This window comes from Odocoileus virginianus, chromosome 34, assembly GCF_023699985.2.
Source record: "Odocoileus virginianus isolate 20LAN1187 ecotype Illinois chromosome 34, Ovbor_1.2, whole genome shotgun sequence".
NCBI lineage: Eukaryota > Metazoa > Chordata > Mammalia > Artiodactyla > Cervidae > Odocoileus > Odocoileus virginianus.
Genome location: NC_069707.1, coordinates 1,084,189 through 1,103,128, shown reverse-complemented (window position 1 = coordinate 1,103,128; position 18,940 = coordinate 1,084,189).

Sequence of the window (18,940 nt, the reverse complement as noted above, 5' to 3'; positions counted from 1 at the left end):
CTGGGAGCAGAGTCATTCAAAGCAAGGGTCTCTTCCATGGAGTCTCATGTTTCATGATTATCAATTAAATTACAATAAAACTATAAATTGCGTGCAGCTATGCCAACTGAGTTTTCTCTCTGTTCTCTCTAGGGGAAATGACATTAAAACAGAAAAATACTCATTGGCATGTGAAAGGTGGTTAAATAGTATGTGGAACATTGGGAGAAATTTGCTCTATATTTGGTTCAGTTCAGTTCAGTCGCTCAGTCGTGTCTGACTCTTTGCAGCCCCATGGTTGTTGTACATTAGTTAGTTACAAATTGACATGTATTATTTTGGAGAAGGAAATGGAAACCCACTCCAGTGTTCTTGCCTGGAGAATCCCAGGGACGGGGGAGTCTGGTGGGCTGCCGTCTGTGGGGTCGCACAGAGTCGGACACGACTGAAGTGACTTAGCATCTTAGCAGCAACAATTCTACATGGGTTTTGCTACGCTGGAAGTATTTGTCAGACTTTTTAAACGCGTGATTTGTGCTTTTCACACTGTCTGTTAATGTTCACCTTTGTAACTAATTTTCCATTTGTCCTTTGGGGCTGCTTTTCTTGAAGAGGGCTGCATAAATCAATGTGTGAAAACCTGAACCCCCGCCGGGGGCATTCACGTAACTGCGCGCTGATGAGATGCTTCCGCAGGCGCCGGGGGAGAGCGGGAGGGGCCTGAGGTCGCCGGCCCCTGGGAGCTGCGCCCGGCCGTGAAGGCCCCAGCGCGCCGCGGGGAGCAGGACGGAGTTAGACGAGCGGCCTCGCTTCCGAGGTGTGCCCCGGGCGGCCCCAGCGCGCCCGCGGGGAGCAGGACGGAGTTAGACGAGCGGCCTCGCTTCCGAGGCGGGACCGCGCCCCCTGGTGGTCCGGCGGGCGCCCCTCCGGACTCTGCGCTACTCCGAGGAGCCGGCACGTTTCCTCCCTTGTTCGCGGGGGCAGGTGGTTGCTCATCTGCTTTTCCTGGATTGGAACCCAGAGGCCCTTCGCTCGCCTCTGCCTGTTTCGGCTTCCTTCGCGGTGAGGATGGCCCCGGGGCCGGAGCGGCAGGGCCGACGTTCTCAGGACCAGGGTTCCGGCCGAGGGTGGAGGGCCCCCCAGTTTCTGGCTCTGCTCTGGGGAGCGACTTGGCCTTGGAGCCTCCTGAGGCCGCCCGCTGGCCCCGCCCTGGTCTTCCCCACCTGGAGCCCTTTGATCCGGGTCAGCAGGAAAGCACCGCCCAGGGACCAGCGGCTTAGATTCCTGAGAGCTGGCCACACGTTCTTCTCTTTCTTGCAGGGACCTGGAAAGCAGTTCACTTTTTCTGAGCCTGTGCGTGTCTTACTCTTTCAAAGGGGGTGAAAGTCTTCCTCCTGGGACAGTTGGGGCGTCCAGACAGGAGAGTGGCCGTTCTGCCCCCTCACCCTCCCTCACGGTGAGGGACCCCAGTGCCCTGCGATGTGGAGGAGCCCATGGCGGCCCCTCCGAGGCCAGCCTCACTGACACATGCCTCTGGGGTGAATATTTGCGCCCTGGGGGCTGGCATTATTTCTGGAGTCAGCTCCCGGCCTGGACTCATGGCTCATCCTGGTGGGGTTGAGGCCTTTTGGGGACAGTAGTCGTGGTCCACGGCTCTTGTTTCAGGTGACAAGGCAGCTCCCTCCCCACCCCGCCCCTGGCCGGTGACAAAGAGCCCACTGATGTAGGTGGCACGGAACGTCCGTGGCCGTGGGCCACGCAGCCCCGCCTGGCGTCACTAAACTGAGATGAACGATGCAGTATTTACAGCCTGTCTCCTGTGACACGCGGCTCCTTCCCTCCAGACTGCAGCATCCCAACAAGGATGCTGTTGATCTCCAGGGCCAGATTTATCACTTGAGGGGTTGGGGAGGCCAAGGAGGGGTGACTGCAAATAGAAAAACGCACTTCTGGAAGCTGTTATTTATGGGCTGCTCAGGAACCGACCCCGAGACATAGCTGTGCTGTTTCCAGTCGGGGGACACGCCGCCAAGGGGACCTGCCCAGGGGGTGGCTGTCCGAGCCGCAGCCGGGGGTGGCCCGCACGTCTGGGGCCCAGCCCGCCCGTCCCGCCCGTGATGACAGGATTTACGCTCAGCGGTGCCCGCGGGGCAGACTCCGTCCGCTTCCCGCCCCCTCAGGGCCGGCACATGGCGAGGCCCGGATTCCTGAGCAGCCTCCAGGGTTCACTAGTGAGAGCTGTTTTTGTTTTCCTGTAACTGATGCAAGGTTATCTTGGGTGATCGGTCCACAGAGAAATGTGAACACAGGTTGTAACGGAACTACAGGCCCACCTGCCTGGCTCCACATCAGACAAAGCTGGGAAATAACCTGTTGGCCGACGGCGTTCTGTCCGCTTGCGTGGTTTATTTCTATTTTCCCTTTTCTTTCTTCCTTTCTGTTCCTGTTTTCAAAAAGGACATTTTAAATGCCTGACACACCACTGGTTGTTTACAAGAAAGTAAAATGTCAGGAGGCAATAAAAATAGGCGTCCGCTGGCATTCTGCATTCCCATTAGGGACTTTTTTTCTTTAATGGAAACCTCTTTACTGGCACGCTAGCAGGTTTAACTGCTGAAAAATAGACAGATTTAGAGGCGGGAAGGTTTGCAGAGTTAGTTAATATTTAAAAGGTGATTCGTGTCTAAATTCGACTTTTACATAATTGAACTGAGGTCAGAGTCATTGTGGGCAAGGTTGGCCTTGGGGAGCCAGCCCGGGGAGGGGGCTCTGCTCGCAAGTCTGGTGCAAAATGCTCAAAAATAAAGTTTAGAATCCAAGTGCCCAGGTCTGAGTGTCTGTTTTGCTTTTTGTTTTTTTTCCTGGTTACCTGTCTGTGGCTTTTGTTGAATTTCTTCTGAAAGAAGATTCATAGGTTAACATTCAATGTTAATGTCTCAAGTCTTGACTTGTCACCCAAGGGGTGTTCCAGACTAGGACACATGACACAGATTAGGAGTCACACCGGTGCCCCAGAAACACCCCATCTGGGGCAGGTCCTGCCCAGGGGGCTTCTGCATCCAGGGCCCAGGGGACCCCAGTTCCCCAGAGCCCCCCTTTCTTGGGCATCAGGGAGAGCAATGATGTCCTAGCTCTCCCGGCGGGGAGAGGCTTCTTCTGGCTTTGGCTTTTGAGGGGAAGATGTCCACCCTTGAATCTGGATCTCACCTACGTGCACATCTTTAGCCATCCTGGAGAAGCCGGCTCTAAAGGCGCCACGTTCCTCTCATTGTGTGCAGACAGTTTGTCGAGGGAAGGATGGCAGTGAATGGGGAGAAGACCGAGCCCGCATTCAGGGGAAGGACCTCTGAGTGTAGAGCTCTGACCCGGCCCTGACGGGAGGCAGGTGCGCCTCCAGCAGGGCACTCATGCGCCCTGGGGTTCCTCATTCTGACCGTCTGCATCTCAGACGCTGGCCTCAACTCTCCGGCCACAGTGGCCTCCTTCAGGGGTCTTTGGCCCGTCTCTCTAGGTCCCAACCCAGCCCTGAGGGTCCCTCTGCACTCCCCACTCTCGTTTCATCTCCCCGACTCCAGGGCAGGGAAGAGATCTCTGGATGGGGACACGGGGTACGTCAGGGCCGGGTGCTGGGCAGCAAGTGCAGACATCTGTCTTCTGGGGTGAGATGTAAGGTCGGAATCTGTCCGAGAGCGAAGATTCTAATGGACATAATATCAGGAAAACAGTCAACCTTGAGTTGTATATAAATACAGCAAGATTATCTTAAAAAGGGGAACTGAGGTAAACGTGTTTTGGCTGTGAAAAAAATAATACTGATAATAATCAATTATGTGGTGATGTCCATGTGTAGAGTCTTCTCTTGTGTTGTTGGAAGAGGGTGTTTGCTATGAGAAGTGCGTTCTCTTGGCAAAACTCTATTAACCTTTGCCCTGCTTCATTCTGTACTCCAAGGTCAAATTTGCCTGTTACTCCAGGTATTTCTTTTTACTTTTGCATTCTAGTCCCCTGTAATGAAAAGGACATATTTTTGGGGTGTTAGTCCTAGAAGATCTTGTAGGTCTTCATAGAACCGTTCAACTTCAACTTCTTCAGCATTACTGGTCAGGGCATATAAAGAAAGCTCAGCGCAGAAAAATTGATGCTTTTAAACTGTGGTGTTGGAGAAGACTCTTGAGAGTCCCTTGGACCACAAGGAGATCCAACCAATTCATCCTAAAGGAAATCAGTCCTGAATATTCATTGGAAGGACTGATGCTGAGTTGAAACTCCAATACTTTGGCCACCTGATGCAAAGAACTGACTAATTTGAAAAGACCCTGATGCTGGGAAGGATTGAAGGTGGGAGGAGAAGGGGATGACAGAAGATGAGATGGTTGGATGGCATCACTGACTCAATGGACTTGAGTCTGAGCAAACTCCAGGAGCTGGTGATGGACAAGGAACTGGCGTGCTGCAGCCCATGGGGTCACAAAGAATCAGACACAACTGAGTGACTGAACTGAATAATTAACCGTGTGACTTTCAAATAATTTATATTTAGCCTGATTGATGTTTTTTTAAAAATTTTATTTGACTATAGCCATCAACTCTGCAAATACATGTTCTATGCTCATACTTTAAAATTAATGATTTTCTTTGTTTTATACCCCCAGAAGGACAAATGCTCCAAATAGAGTGTTTAAAGGTAGTTTTATATTTTGAGCCCCCATTTTTAAACAAGTCTGCGTATCTCAGGACCCCAGAAGTGAATTCTATGTGTTTATAAAGCTATCAGATATGTTGAGGATGTTGTAATAAATGGAATCTGAGGGCCTTTTGCTCATAGCAGTGCGGTCCTGTGATGTGCGCGCCGTGGGCATTTGTAATCAGCGGACTGTTTTGCTCCCTCACTGCCCCTGAAAACCATCTCACCCACAAGGGGACACTTCATTAGACACTGCTCTGCAAAGCTTTAAGATGCATCCCCTATATACTCACAACTGCACTGTTGTACTAAGGTAACCTTTGGGTTTATAAAAACAGCCCGAGTCACAGGAGGTCCTCAGAGGGTGGACAAGGTTCACACACAAGCCAAGGAGGGAAGACACGAGGGAGGTTATTCCAGGGCCCAAGTCCGCGGGGTCGCGCGCCCTGGGTGCTCAGAGGGCGAGAGGCGCTGCCACGGCCAGTGCGGGACCCGCCGCGCAGGTGGCGTCGGGACGTGCTGCTAAGCGGGGGGCAGGCGGCAAGACGGAGCTCGCTCAGCACGAGTTCACTGTGAAAGCTGAAGAAAGATTGAGAAGGAGGCCAGCAAAACACGCAGCAGGCAGCTTCAAGTCCAAGGTGTCCACGCTGTTGTCTTGCTTAAAGGGCCCGGGGCCGTTTCAGTGGCCCCTTCAGAAGAAGCAGGGCCCTGACGCCCTGACTGTGGACAGAGCTGCACCGGGAGGCGACGGTTCTAAGACCCAGAAGCGGCCGCTGGGCAAGTGGTGCCGCCCCTGCCGGCCGAGCCCTGGCGCCCACAGACCCTGAGGTCCCTGAGGAACACTGAGCCTCAGAACCAGGCCCGCAGCATCCTTGTGCCGCGGGTTCGGCCCCCGCCCGGGCCCCAGAGCAGCGTCACAGCCGACAGCGCTCCCAGGATGCGAGCTTTCTGCGGCAGAGGAAGTGGGTTTCCTTGGATTCCTTCCGGTTTTGATCTAATCGTGCTCCTGATGGGGAGAGATGGGCTGAATGTCCAGTGTCCCTGGACGCCCCCCCCCGCCAGCCCCCAGGCCCCCTGCTCAGGGGAGGGCGAGGTTTAGGACTCGGGGCACTCAGGAGCAGCGCCCGGGCCCATGCAAGCCCTCTTCACCCGCTCTCCCTCTGGGGTGCAGTTCTGGGTCCACTTCCCCAGCTCTCGCTGCTCCAGCAGCTGCTGGACGTGTGCATCCAGAGGCAGAAGGAGCGTCCAGACATCCCACCTCGAGGGAGCCAGGAACTTGGTCTGGCTTCTTAGGAGAACTGTTGCCCTAAGAGACTTCCCCTGAGAAACCAAAACAACTCAGGCTCGGGGTCCAGGGCGAAGTCGAGTTCACCGGTGAGCGCAGATCCGAGCCAGCAGCCAGGGCGTCTCGGTCGGTGGGGTCGGCTCGGGACGTGGACGGTGCTCCTCCACGGACGCCTCCCCACTGCCCCGGCCCCGCAGTCCTGTCCATGGAGAGGAGCCTCTGGAAGTAAGTACCATCCTCACCCAACTGTGCGGCCCACTTTCTAGAAAAAGGACCTCTCTTAGAGACTATCAGATCAGATATGTAATGTGTGCAGATATGTAACAACTGTGATCACGCCCCCAAGTTGTACACACACACCGCCCGCCCCCCGACCTTAAACAGACTCTGAGCTTCGTGTCCTGTGACCAGGGAGCATGGAGCATGCAGGGCACAGACCTGGTGTTGAGTGGAAACGTCCTTAAGAGAAAAGAAGATGGGCTCCATCCCAGGACTGGCGTCTTCCGGCACAGACACTGGGGTTCACCGTAAGCTAATTGGCAGCATTGAAGACACACATTAGCAAGCAGATTTCTAAGTTCTTGCTGCCCTGACAGACAAGGTAGGGGCTCCGGGGGTCTCTGGGGGCCCCTGCCCAGGGACAAATGGAAAGCAACAAGGACCCACCCCCGTGCGTGTCCCACCTGGCACCTGCTGGGGGAGCTGAGCTCTGCCTCCAGGTCTTTGCTCCAGTCCGACTGCCAGAAGGATCTTCCCCTGAGAGATCAGGTCACCGAGGATGGAGCTGTGAAGCTTACAATGGCCGTGGTTTAAAGGGTAAAGCAGAACAGGAAACTTCATTTTGATAAAATACTTAGTATATGTAAAACATGACTTCAGCATAAAACAGTGCACAAATATAAAGGAGTGGGTTTCATTCTTTTTATTCCTCTTTGACTTCTAGCGTGCTCACTGCATCTCTGGGACGGGGAATGCGGGCCAGCAGATCATCTCTCAGCCTGAGGGACCCAGACCATTGCCTTGTGGCGATGGCAGCCACGTCTAAGCAGAGCTGGGAGGAGAGTCCTAGGAGCCCTTCACAGCCTCAGCACACACCAGGGCACACGCGGACTCGGAGCCCTTCACAGCCTCAGCACACACCAGGGCACACGCGGACTCGGAGCCCTTCACAGCCTCAGCACACACCAGGGCACACGCGGACTCAGAGCCCTTCACGGCCTCAGCACACACCAGGGCACACGGGAACTCGGAGCCCATCACAGCCTCAGCACACACCAGGGCACACGGGGACTCGGAGCCCATCACGGCCTCAGCACACACCAGGGCACACGGGGACTTGGAGCCTGTCACGCCCTCAGCACACACCAGGGCACACGTGGACTCGGAGCCCTTCACGGCCTCAGCACACACCAGGGCACATGGGGACTCGGAGCCCTTCACGGCCTCAGCACACACCAGGGCACATGGGGACTCGGAGCCCTTCACGGCCTCAGCACACACCAGGGCACACGCGGACTCGGAGCCCATCACAGCCTCAGCACACACCACGGCACATGGGGACTCGGAGCCCTTCATGGCCTCAGCACACACCAGGGCACACGGGGACTCGGAGCCCTTCACAGCCTCAGCACACACCAGGGCACATGGGGACTCGGAGCCCTTCACGGCCTCAGCACACACCAGGGCACATGGGGACTCGGAGCCCATCACGGCCTCAGCACACACCAGGGCACACGCGGACTCGGAGCCCTTCACAGCCTCAGCACACACCAGGGCACACGCGGACTCGGAGCCCTTCATGGCCTCAGCACACACCAGTGCACACGGAAACTCGGAGCCCTTCACGGCCTCAGCACACACCAGGGCACACGGGGACTCGGAGCCCATCACGGCCTCAGCACACACCAGGGCACACGCAGACTCGGAGCCCTTCACGGCCTCAGCACACACCAGGGCACACGCGGACTCGGAGCCCTTCACAGCCTCAGCACACACCAGGGCACATGGGGACTCGGAGCCCTTCACGGCCTCAGCACACACCAGGGCACACGCGGACTCGGAGCCCATCACAGCCTCAGCACACACCAGGGCACATGGGGACTCGGAGCCCTTCATGGCCTCAGCACACACCAGTGCACACGCGGACTCGGAGCCCTTCACGGCCTCAGCACACACCAGTGCACACGGGGACTCGGAGCCCATCACGGCCTCAGCACACACCAGTGCACACGCGGGCTTGGAGCCCTTCACAGCCTCAGCACACACCAGGGCACATGGGGACTCGGAGCCCTTCACAGCCTCAGCACACACCAGGGCACACGCGGACTCGGAGCCCTTCACAGCCTCAGCACACACCAGGGCACATGGGGACTCGGAGCCCTTCATGGCCTCAGCACACACCAGTGCACATGGGGACTCGGAGCCCTTCACGGCCTCAGCACACACCAGGGCACACGCGGACTCGGAGCCCATCACAGCCTCAGCACACACCAGGGCACACGGGGACTCGGAGCCCTTCACGGCCTCAGCACACACCAGGGCACACGGGGACTCGGAGCCCTTCACGGCCTCAGCACACACCAGGGCACACGGGGACTCGGAGCCCTTCACGGCCTCAGCACACACCAGTGCACACGCGGACTCGGAGCCCTTCACAGCCTCAGCACACACCAGTGCACATGGGGACTCGGAGCCCTTCACGGCCTCAGCACACACCAGGGCACACGGGGACTCGGAGCCCTTCACGGCCTCAGCACACACCAGGGCACACGGGGACTCGGAGCCCTTCACAGCCTCAGCACACACCAGGGCACACGGGGACTCGGAGCCCTTCACGGCCTCAGCACACACCAGTGCACACGCGGACTCGGAGCCCTTCACGGCCTCAGCACACACCAGTGCACACGGGGACTCGGAGCCCATCACGGCCTCAGCACACACCAGTGCACACGCGGGCTTGGAGCCCTTCACGGTCTCAGCACACACCAGGGCACACGGGGACTCGGAGCCCTTCACAGCCTCAGCACACACCAGGGCACATGGGGACTCGGAGCCCTTCACGGCCTCAGCGCACACCAGTGCACATGGGGACTCGGAGCCCTTCACAGCCTCAGCGCACACCAGTGCACACGGGGACTCGGAGCCCTTCACGGCCTCAGCGCACACCAGTGCACATGGGGACTCGGAGCCCTTCACAGCCTCAGCACACACCAGGGCACACGTGGACTCGGAGCCCTTCACGGCCTCAGCACACACCAGTGCACACAGGGACTCGGAGCCCTTCACAGCCTCAGCACACACCAGTGCACACGGGGACTCGGAGCCCTTCACGGCCTCAGCACACACCAGTGCACACGCGGACTCGGAGCCTGGGGCTGCCCAGGACCACGTCGGGGGCAGCGCAGGGCACGCCCCCTCAGGCAGGCCCCAGGCTGACGCTGGGCCACGGCCCGCGTGGGTGGAGCACGACTGCCCGGCGCCGAGGGCTCCATCCGTTTCCACCTGGACCTGGGCTTGTTCTCCTTCTTTTTTCTAATGTTATGCATTCCTATTGTAATTCTATTTTTCTCTCTTTCTGTTTCATAATTGCACCTTTTTATTTCCTTTTAATGCATTAACACCTGGGAGCTGAACTGCTCGGACTTCGAGCCCCACTCTTTGTGGGGACCCCTGCTCTGGCAGAGGGCAGTCTGCCCCTTGGCTCTCCTGCAAGCTCAGGCCCTGATGCACCTCTTTCTCCGGGAGAAAACTCTGAGCAGGTAGAAGAACTTGGTCATTAGATTTGCTTAATATCCGAGGATATTTGGATATCTGCTTAATATCCCAAAGAAGTTCTTTTTCCTCCAAGAACTCAGGCTGCCTTCCCTCCTCATCCTTCCTGTGTCCTGGTCTCTTAATTTGATCCGAAGAGGCAAATAAATACGGAGAAAGAACACAGCAAGGACTGACTCCCAGCTGCGCAGCTGGAGTTGAACCCAGGGCCTCGCTAAGACGGGCGAGGGCTGCCCTCGTCCTCCCCGCGCTGGGGGCGGTCATCGCTCCGAGGATGCCCCCACTGCAGCCAGGGTCAACGTCCTTCCACGGAGCCCGGCGCCGGCCGCCTCGGCAGGTGGTGGGGGCCACACACACCCTCCTCCTCCGTTAGCTTCTGGGATGCCGTGAGGGTCGCGCTGGCGCTTGTTCAGAAAGCCCCAGTCGTCACAAAGACTAGGGGCGGGTGGCTGGGATCTGGGGCCCCCCAGATCCAGGCCAGCTGGGGAAGGCGCAGTGCCAGGGCTGCCCACCAGGTGGCGCTGCAGGCCCGGCCCACGAGGCCGGCCCTGCGGGCGATCCCGACGCGGCCGCGGAGGCTCCCCGCGTCCTGCGCGCTTCTGCAGGGTGAGGCCCCCGGTCCATCCCCGAGACCAACGCTGAAAGGCCGACCAGAGAGCGAGGAAGCTCCCGCTACACGCATTCAAACGTGTATCTAGAATCCACAAGGATCTGATGACGCTCACAGTCTGGTTGGACATATGTGTGTGTGCACAGGTGTACGCGCTACATGCCTATGTGTTCGTGCGTGTGCTGATATGTGTGTGCCTGTGTCCCCTGTAAACAAGCCTGGAACGGAAGCAAGCCGGCCCTGACTCAGAGCTTGATCCAGGCCCATCTGCTGGCCTCCGGAGCCCACGGCCCTTCCGCTCAGAATTCTGCCTTTTCCATAACAGGGACTCAAAGACTCAAACCCTTGTGTCTTCAGATCAAAACTGTAACAACCCCAGCTGCTGACAATGCATAGCCTGGTCCACCCACATTAGCTGTGTAAGGTGGGCCGTGTGACCTGAAGTCGCCCACAAAGGCCTGGATTTCCTTCTCCGATAAACAAGATGAACGAGGTTCTTTCTCTGCAAACCTGGAAGTCCAGGCCTGCCCCCGCCCTGGCTCCTGCTCATCCCCTCTTCCCAGGTAAGGACTGAGCCACCGGTGACAAGTTCTGGCTGCCCCGTCCACACTGGTGCTCTCGCCCCTGTGAGCGCCGTCTTTCTCGAAGGCAGATCTGTGATCCCCGCCCTGCCGCAGGTGGACAGCTCTGCACACCTCCCCCAACGAGCACCCAACAGAGTGAAATGCCTGCACCTCTCCGGTTTCAGCTTCGTGGTTTCACTTGGCACCTGAGTCACATCTGCTTTATTGCACCAGTACCAACCTGTGTCTGCTGTTCAGTTTGGCTGGGAGGGCTTCCCAGGTGGTGCAGTTGGTAAAGACTCTGCCTGCCAATTCAGGAGACACAAGAGACATGGGTTTGATCCCTGGGTTGGGAAGATTCCCTGGAGGAGAGCATGGCAACCATTCCAATATCCTCGTCTGAGAAATCTCATGGACAGCGGAGCCTGGTGGGCTTTAGTTTATGGGGCCGCAGAGAGTCGGGCAGCCAGCTGGCTGGCTCAGGGCCGGGGTCTCCGAGTGAGCATGGACCGGCATTCAGCAGCCACCAGAAAGCCCCACGATGCCTGTGGGTGGAAGGCTTTGAAACGGAAGTTAAGCTTGTGCCTAGACAGGTCTGGAATCTGATTTTATACCATCTGAACATGGGCATCAGTGTTTAAGGAACTAACACAAAAATTTATCCAAGTCAGTAATATGCCTGGAGTACACAAGAAAAGCAAATAAAATGACATTCTGAGCAGACTCTTTGTTAATCCAAGTGGCATACAATACTTTGAGAAAAAAAGAAACCCTGATAAACAAAATAGCTAACTATAAAAATTGATAAATACACAAGGAAACAGTGCATTGTAGTACAATGCTACCAGACTCAGTAAGAATTATATGTCAGGGAACATGAAAGAAAATATTGAAATAGGGTATTTTATTAATAAATAGAAAATATTTATTATTACATAATACATTTATGTAAAATAATTAAATAAGGTATTTAGTTCTAAAGATTGAATAGTCAATTCAATATTTAATATTAATTAAATCAATTTATTTAATATTCAATAATTTAAATAAAATATTTAAATTTAAGCACTGAATTAAAAATAAATTATTTACATTATTTACATTACTTAAATATTAAATAAATATTAATTGAATATTTAATTCTAAATATTCAAAATATTGAATAGGGTATTTTATTAATAAATACAAATATTTATTGTTATTGCATAATAAATTTATGCAAAATAATTAAATAAAGGGCAATGTGGAAACTATGATAAAATAAACTAAGAGGAATAGGCAGATATGAAAAATATAGAAAGATTTTCAATAAATAAATTGAAATTTTATATGTGGTGAATGTGTAAGAACCTGAAGGGCAGGGACAATCCCCTGCAGGTTCGGCGGTTAGGCCTCCGCGTGTCCACTGCAGGGGACGTGGGTCCGCCTCTGACTGGGGAACTGAGACCGGGTAGGCCACACAACAGGGCCAGAAGGATAAATAAACGAAAGACGCTGAAGAACAGACGAGCGAGAGGCCGTCTGAAGAAGTGCCCTGGCTGCGCGTCTGCACCCGGGGGCTGTGCCGTGGGCTGAAGTCGCGTCAGCCGCCCCTCTGACCCACCCTGCATTTGGGAGAAGCTGCTCTTGGTCGGCCCTGAGCCGGGGAGGCCTTGGCAGCTCTGTCTGGGAAGCCCTCCGTGGAGGAGAAGGCTCGGGCGATCTCCCCCGGCCCCAGGGCGGTGCGGCCCTAACCCTGCTGCGTCTGGGTCTCTTCCAGCCCAGTCCCTCCTCTCGTCCCTCGGCAGGAGCCCGGCCTGCGTCACGGTCTGAAGAGTCGCCTCTCTGCTCCCCGCACCCAGGAAGCCTCTCACCACCCCACCCCTCCTGATATGAAGGCATAGCTGATATCTGAAGGATGAGAAGAAACCATTCATGAAAGGGTGGCAGAATTTAGAAGGAAACATCCCCCAGCAGAACGTTAAGGAACCCCGGGTGTGGAGCAAGAGTCAGACCCCTTCATTTTAAGCCAGAAGCGCCCAGGGTCCCGGCTAGTGGGTGGCATTTCAGGAAGCGCTGACCTGGGAGGCTCCCCGGTCACCCATCTCGAAGGCCGTCAGGGTTAGTGTTGGGAGGAGGGGAAGTGCAGGCTCAGACCTCGGGGAGGCCCAGGGGCTGCAGGGGAAACACGAGATTTAGCTTCCAAATCCGTCCGCAGCCTTGCCCACCGCGCAAATCCAATAAAGAGGTGGAAATGGTGGAAAGTAAAGTTTTCTTTATTTCAGATGCTGGCAACCAAGGCGGGGAGGGTGGACTCCTGTCCAAAGGCTGACTCCCCTTCACTGACAATCAAGGGACAAGAGCTTTTATAGACAGAGGGAAGGGGCTACCTGCAGAAACAGCACAGTCAGCTCTGACATCTTGAAATGGGTCGTCAGTGATCTGACCAGCATTATCTTGGTTGTTTTAGGTACAGTTAATCTTCAGTTCCAGGCTTTGTTTCCATTTCCCTGAGGCCAGTTCTCAGAATTGTGGAGTTTATGTCTTGGCGATATTCTGGTCATCGTGTGGTTAACCTCTCCATCTGGTGGGGGATTCAGTATCTATAAAACAGCTCACAGGATGTGGCTCAGAATACTATCTACAGCCACGGAGAAAGAACGAAAGGCCCTCGACTTGACTTAGTGACTAAACTATTATTATTTAGTCTGTTGGACTGCGTTTCTTTGCTCTGCATTTTCTGACTTCTCTGAACTTGTTCTTTGGCAAACGTTTATCCACAGGCAAAAGGCAGGCAGAGGGCATGCGGGCGGGGCCTTAGGGCCTTGCTCTGTTTCAGATCCACATGCCACTCCTGCTCCGGGTTCCTGGAGCAGGCTCTGTCTATAGCAACAACAGTGAAACAATAGCGTTCCGTTCTAGAATTTTCCCTTGACCTAAACTGGGCCCTGAATTTGCCTTTTTACCGAGTCCTGAAATATGACATCGCTGGTTTGGAAAAATGGAATGTTCTAGTTTCCACTGGGAAAAAAATCTCATATCTTAAGATCAGCAGTTTTAATAACGATGCTTCTTAGGGAATGGCCCTGAGAAGAGAGAGGACCAATCTTTATTGAAATTGTTCCGTATATCTAAAGCTAGATCTTTTTTAAAGTTTTCTTGAAATTGAGGCATAAGTGATGTACAAGAATTGCATTTTTTTTTCAGACTTTAAACTTTTTATTTTGTATTGGGGTATAGTTGATTAACAATGTTGTGATCGTTTAGGTGAACAGTGAAAGGACTCAAGCACACATACACACGTATCCATCCTCCCCCAAACCCCCTCCCGTCCAGCCTGCCACGTGACACTGAGCAGAGCTCCCTGCACTGGACAGTAGCTCCTTGTCGGTTCTCCGTTTTTAATAGATCAGTGTGTACTCTACGCAGTTCCTTGAGTTTAGACATCTGTCTACACCCTCAATACTACCAAGATACTAACTATATCCATCACCTCCAAACCTTCTTGTGTTCTTTCATGATGAGTGTGTGTGTGTACACATGTATGTGTACGTGTGTGTATGTGTGTGTGGTAAGAGCACTTGACAAGAGGCATGCACTTTGAAACACACAGAACAGGGTCACTGACCCCAGGCACTGCTGGTATCACGGGTCTCTCGAGCTCACTTATCCTGTGAAACAGAGAATTTATACCCAGAATAGCAACACCTCTGTTTGCCTCCCCCCAAGCTCCTGGCAACCCCATCTGCTCTGTGTTCCTGTGAGTTTGGCTTTCCAGATTCCTCATGGAAGTTCGTCGGTATTTGTCCTTCTGTGGCTGGCTTATGTCACTCAGTGGGAATGTCCACTGGTGCAGTGACAATGGAAAACACTATGGAGCTTCCTGGAAAATTGCAAATGTAAGTTCCATGTGCTCTAGGAACCCACTCCTGGGTATTGATGCCAAAGAATTGAAACCAGGGTCTGGCAGGTCTGTCTGCACCCTCACGCTCACAGCCGCACTGCTCATGGTCGGCAGGTTGTGGAGACACACAGGTGTCCGTCGATGGGTAGGTGGACACGTAGGTGTGGTGTGTGGGCGCACAGAAGCCAGGGAACAAGGGAGTTCGTAGCTGTGGGGCTGGAGGGTCTGCGTGCATTTCAGAGAGCGACAGCAGATGATCGCAGTTGCCTACTTGCAAATTTCTGTGAGATGTCCTTCAAATATCCTATTTCCTTCAAATATCTAAAGACCAATTATTCATAAAAAATCAATGAAGCCCGCCAACCAAGCCTCCGGCCCTCCCTCAGCAGACAGCGCTGAGTGCCCGGGCCTCTCATCGTCTTCTGTTTTTGGAAGGAGAGGGGAAGCAGCCCCAGGGACAGGGATTCCCTCCTCGTCTGCCCTGGTGTCCAGTGGCCGGTACTGGGGCCATTTACACCTCTGATCAGGCTGCATGTTCCTTCATTAATTTGTACACATCATCCACATAGGTCACACGATATTTCCGTTTATCTTTGCTCATCTGTTCAATGTCCTTCTGCCAGACTTTCATCACATAGAAGGCAGGGAATCCAGCAAGGGCGATGGGTCTCCTACATACTCGCCATATTCAAAATCCTCACAGTCTGTTCCTACACGGACTTCCCCAGCTGATTGGCTCTTGTAGCTGTTAATCATTCTTTTCCAGTTTCCTGTGATTATTTGTTGAAGTCTATTCTGACCACACGTAAACAGTCTTGAACCTCAAGTGTAGAGGCTCACGTTCATCAGCACGTTTATCAGAGCCCATGACAACAGGCCGTGTGTTCACAGGGCAAGGCTGCCCCAGGTTGGGGTGGGTCCACTTACCTCACATCCGAGCCTCCACTCCCTTTTCCTTGCTCTCCCCACAAACTCAACAGCAATGCGTTAATGTGTCCCTGGATACGTAAGTGTTCCTTAAATACAGTTACTGTCTGTGTGTATGCGCTTTTAAGGTCCGTATATTGTATCATCCTGTAGACTTCGTGGTGGTTTTTTTTTGGTGCTTCAGCATTACTTCTTAAAAGATCAGTATTGTTCTGTGTTCACCTGCTTCCTTACAGCATACCTCATGCGTTAAAGGAACACCTTTTGAATTACTCCGCAACACTCGAATTCTACCATCTTTCAGTGGTTACTCGTGAGATTGCAGTTGCCCGGGATTTTTTGAGAGCCCAGGAGATGTGACAAATTCCATCACATCAGGATCGTCAGATCACATAAGCTGCATGAGCCAAGTCCTTTTGGTTGAAATGCTTTCTGTGATGGCCGTAGCAGTTTGGGAGCATCTCGTGGGAAACCCTCATTTCTTCACATACCAACACGAGGCAAGACTCTAATTTCTGCCATCTGGTGAGAAGAAGCAGTGCACTCTCGACCTTCATTTTCTAGTGTGATCTGGCACTTTCCACATGACTGCTGGTCACATACTTGAGTTCCGCCTCTGTGAATCACCTATCCAAACCCATTTTTCAATCTTGGATTTGGAGAGGAAGCTGTTGGTTCTGATGGATCCTCATCCAATGCCAAAGAATGTTCAACTGCGCAGCTGCACTCATCTCACACGCCAGCAAAGTAACGCTCAAAATTCTCCAAGAGAGGCTTCAATTGTATGTGAACTGAGAACTTCCAGATGTTCAAACTGGATTTAGAAAAGGCAGAGGAACCAGAGATCAAATTGCCGACATCCATTTGATCAAAGAAAAAACAAGAGAGTTCCAGAAAAACATTTACTTCTGCTTCTTTGACTACGCTAAAGCCTTTCCACAAACTATGGAAAATTCTTCAAAAAATGGGAATACCAGACCACCTTACCTGCCTCCTGAGAAACCTGTATGCAGGTCAAGAAGCAACAGTTAGAACCGGACATGGAACAACATACTGGTTTCAAATTGGGAAAGGAGTACGTCAAGGCTGTATATTGTCACCCTCTTATTTAACTGATATGCAGAGTAGATCATGAGAAATGCTGGGCTGGATGAAGCACAAGCTGGAATCAAGATTGCCGGGAGAAATATCAGTAACCTCAGATATGCAGATGGTGCCACCCTTACGGCAGAAAATGAAGAGGAACTAAAGAACCTCTTGGTGAAGGTAAAAGAGGAGAAGGAAAAGCTTAGCTTAAAGCTCAATGTTCAAAAAACTAAGATCATGGCATCTGGTCCCATCACTTCATGGCAGATAGACAGGGGAACAATGGAAACAGTGACAGACTTTATCTTCTTGGGCTCCAAAAGCACTGCAGATGGTGACTGTAGCCATAAACTTAAAAGACACTTGCTCCTTGGAAGAAAAGCTATGACCAACCTAAACAGCATTTTAAAAAGCAGAGACATTACTTTGCCGACAAATATACATCTAGTCAAAGCTATGGTTTTTCCAGTGGTCATGTATGGATGTGAGAGTTGGACTGTAAAGAAAGCTGAGCACCAAAGAACTGATGCTTTTGAACTGTGGTGTTGGAGAAGACTCTCGAGAGTCCCTTGGACTGCAAGGAGGTCCAACCAGTCCATCCTAGAGGAAATCAGTCCTGAATACTCATTGGAAGGACTGATGCTGAAGCTGAAACTCCAATACTTTGGTCACCTCATGCGAAACACTGACTCACTGGAAAAGACCCTGATGCTGGGAAGGATTGAAGGCGGGAGGAGAAGGGGATGACAGAGGATGAAATGGTTGGATGGCATCACTGATTCTATGGACATGAGTCTGAGCAAGCTCCAGAAGTTGGTGATGGACAGGGAAGCCTGGCATGCTGCAGTCCATGGGGTCTCAAAGAGTCGAACACGACTGAGCAAACGAGCTGAGCTGAACGGATCCATTATTGCCAATTTTGTACGTTGCAAAATCTTCTCCCAGTGTATCATCTTTATGGCCGCTGTTCTTGTTCAGTCATAAGTCATGGTGACTCTTTGAGACCACAAGGACTGCAGCACACCAGTCTCCCCATCTCCCACTACCTCTTAGAGCTCACTCAAACTCATGTGCATTAAGTTGGTGACGCTATCCAACCATCTCACCCTCTGTCACAGAGTTTTGCCAAGAGAACACACTGGTCATAGCAAACACCTCTTCCAACAACACTTAAGATGAATCTACACAATGGGCACCATCAGTTGGTCAATCACCATTATTAATTTTCTTAATATGATCTTTTATTGAAAATAAATCCTCAATTTTGATGTATCAATTAATTAAACTATTGTTTTGTTCTTGGGATCTCATTCAAGAAGAACCTTCACCCCCATTTCTCAAATATGTTCTTATATTTCTTCTTATGTTTTCTTTAAAATTTTTAGCTTTCACATTTAGAGCTTTCATCAACCTGGCAGCAAATGTAGCCCAAGGTAGGTTCTAACCTATTTTTCTTAAGAAGCTGACCAGTTTCCCCATCTGCTAAAGGTCCACCTTTTCTCATTGGCCCTGAGGCTTTCTTTGGAAAAGCACTTTCTGCTTCACATTGTAGATCTGGAACAGAAATAATAAGAGAACAATGCAAACCTCCGTCTCTGCTCACACCAACGCCTCCTGTGGCCCCTGCACCCCTCCTGCTGCCCACAGCCCTGCTGTCTCCCCCGAGGTTTCTCCTGGTTCTCACACCTGCTCTGCCTTGTTCCCTGTCCACCGCGTCTCAGGGCTGAGTGGGGGAGGCGTCCAGCATCTCGGGTTAGTTTACAGGTGGGTTGAAGCTGGGAGCTTATTAGTACAGTTCTTGGGTTCTTAGTTTCTGGTGGTGTAATTCTTTCTTTTTCTCTTGGTATCTACGTGTTCCTTGGGGTTGGGACCCCCAACATCCAGTTCCTCCTCTGATGTTTGAAGGTGGTCAGGACTGTCAGTTCATTCGTTCAAAAATAAGAGCTCCATCCCAACTCTGTGAAGGGTCATCTGCTTGGCTCTGGGAACTCAGCTGTGCATAAAGACTGAAGTGCTCATAGATGTTTAAAAACATTTCTAGTGAAACGGTAGAGCTCATAAATGGCCACGCTGCATGGTGGGAGGAGATGGGGCGTGATAAATCGTAGGTGGTGAGAAGGCTGGCGTCTCCGAGAAGAGGCTGAGCGCCTGG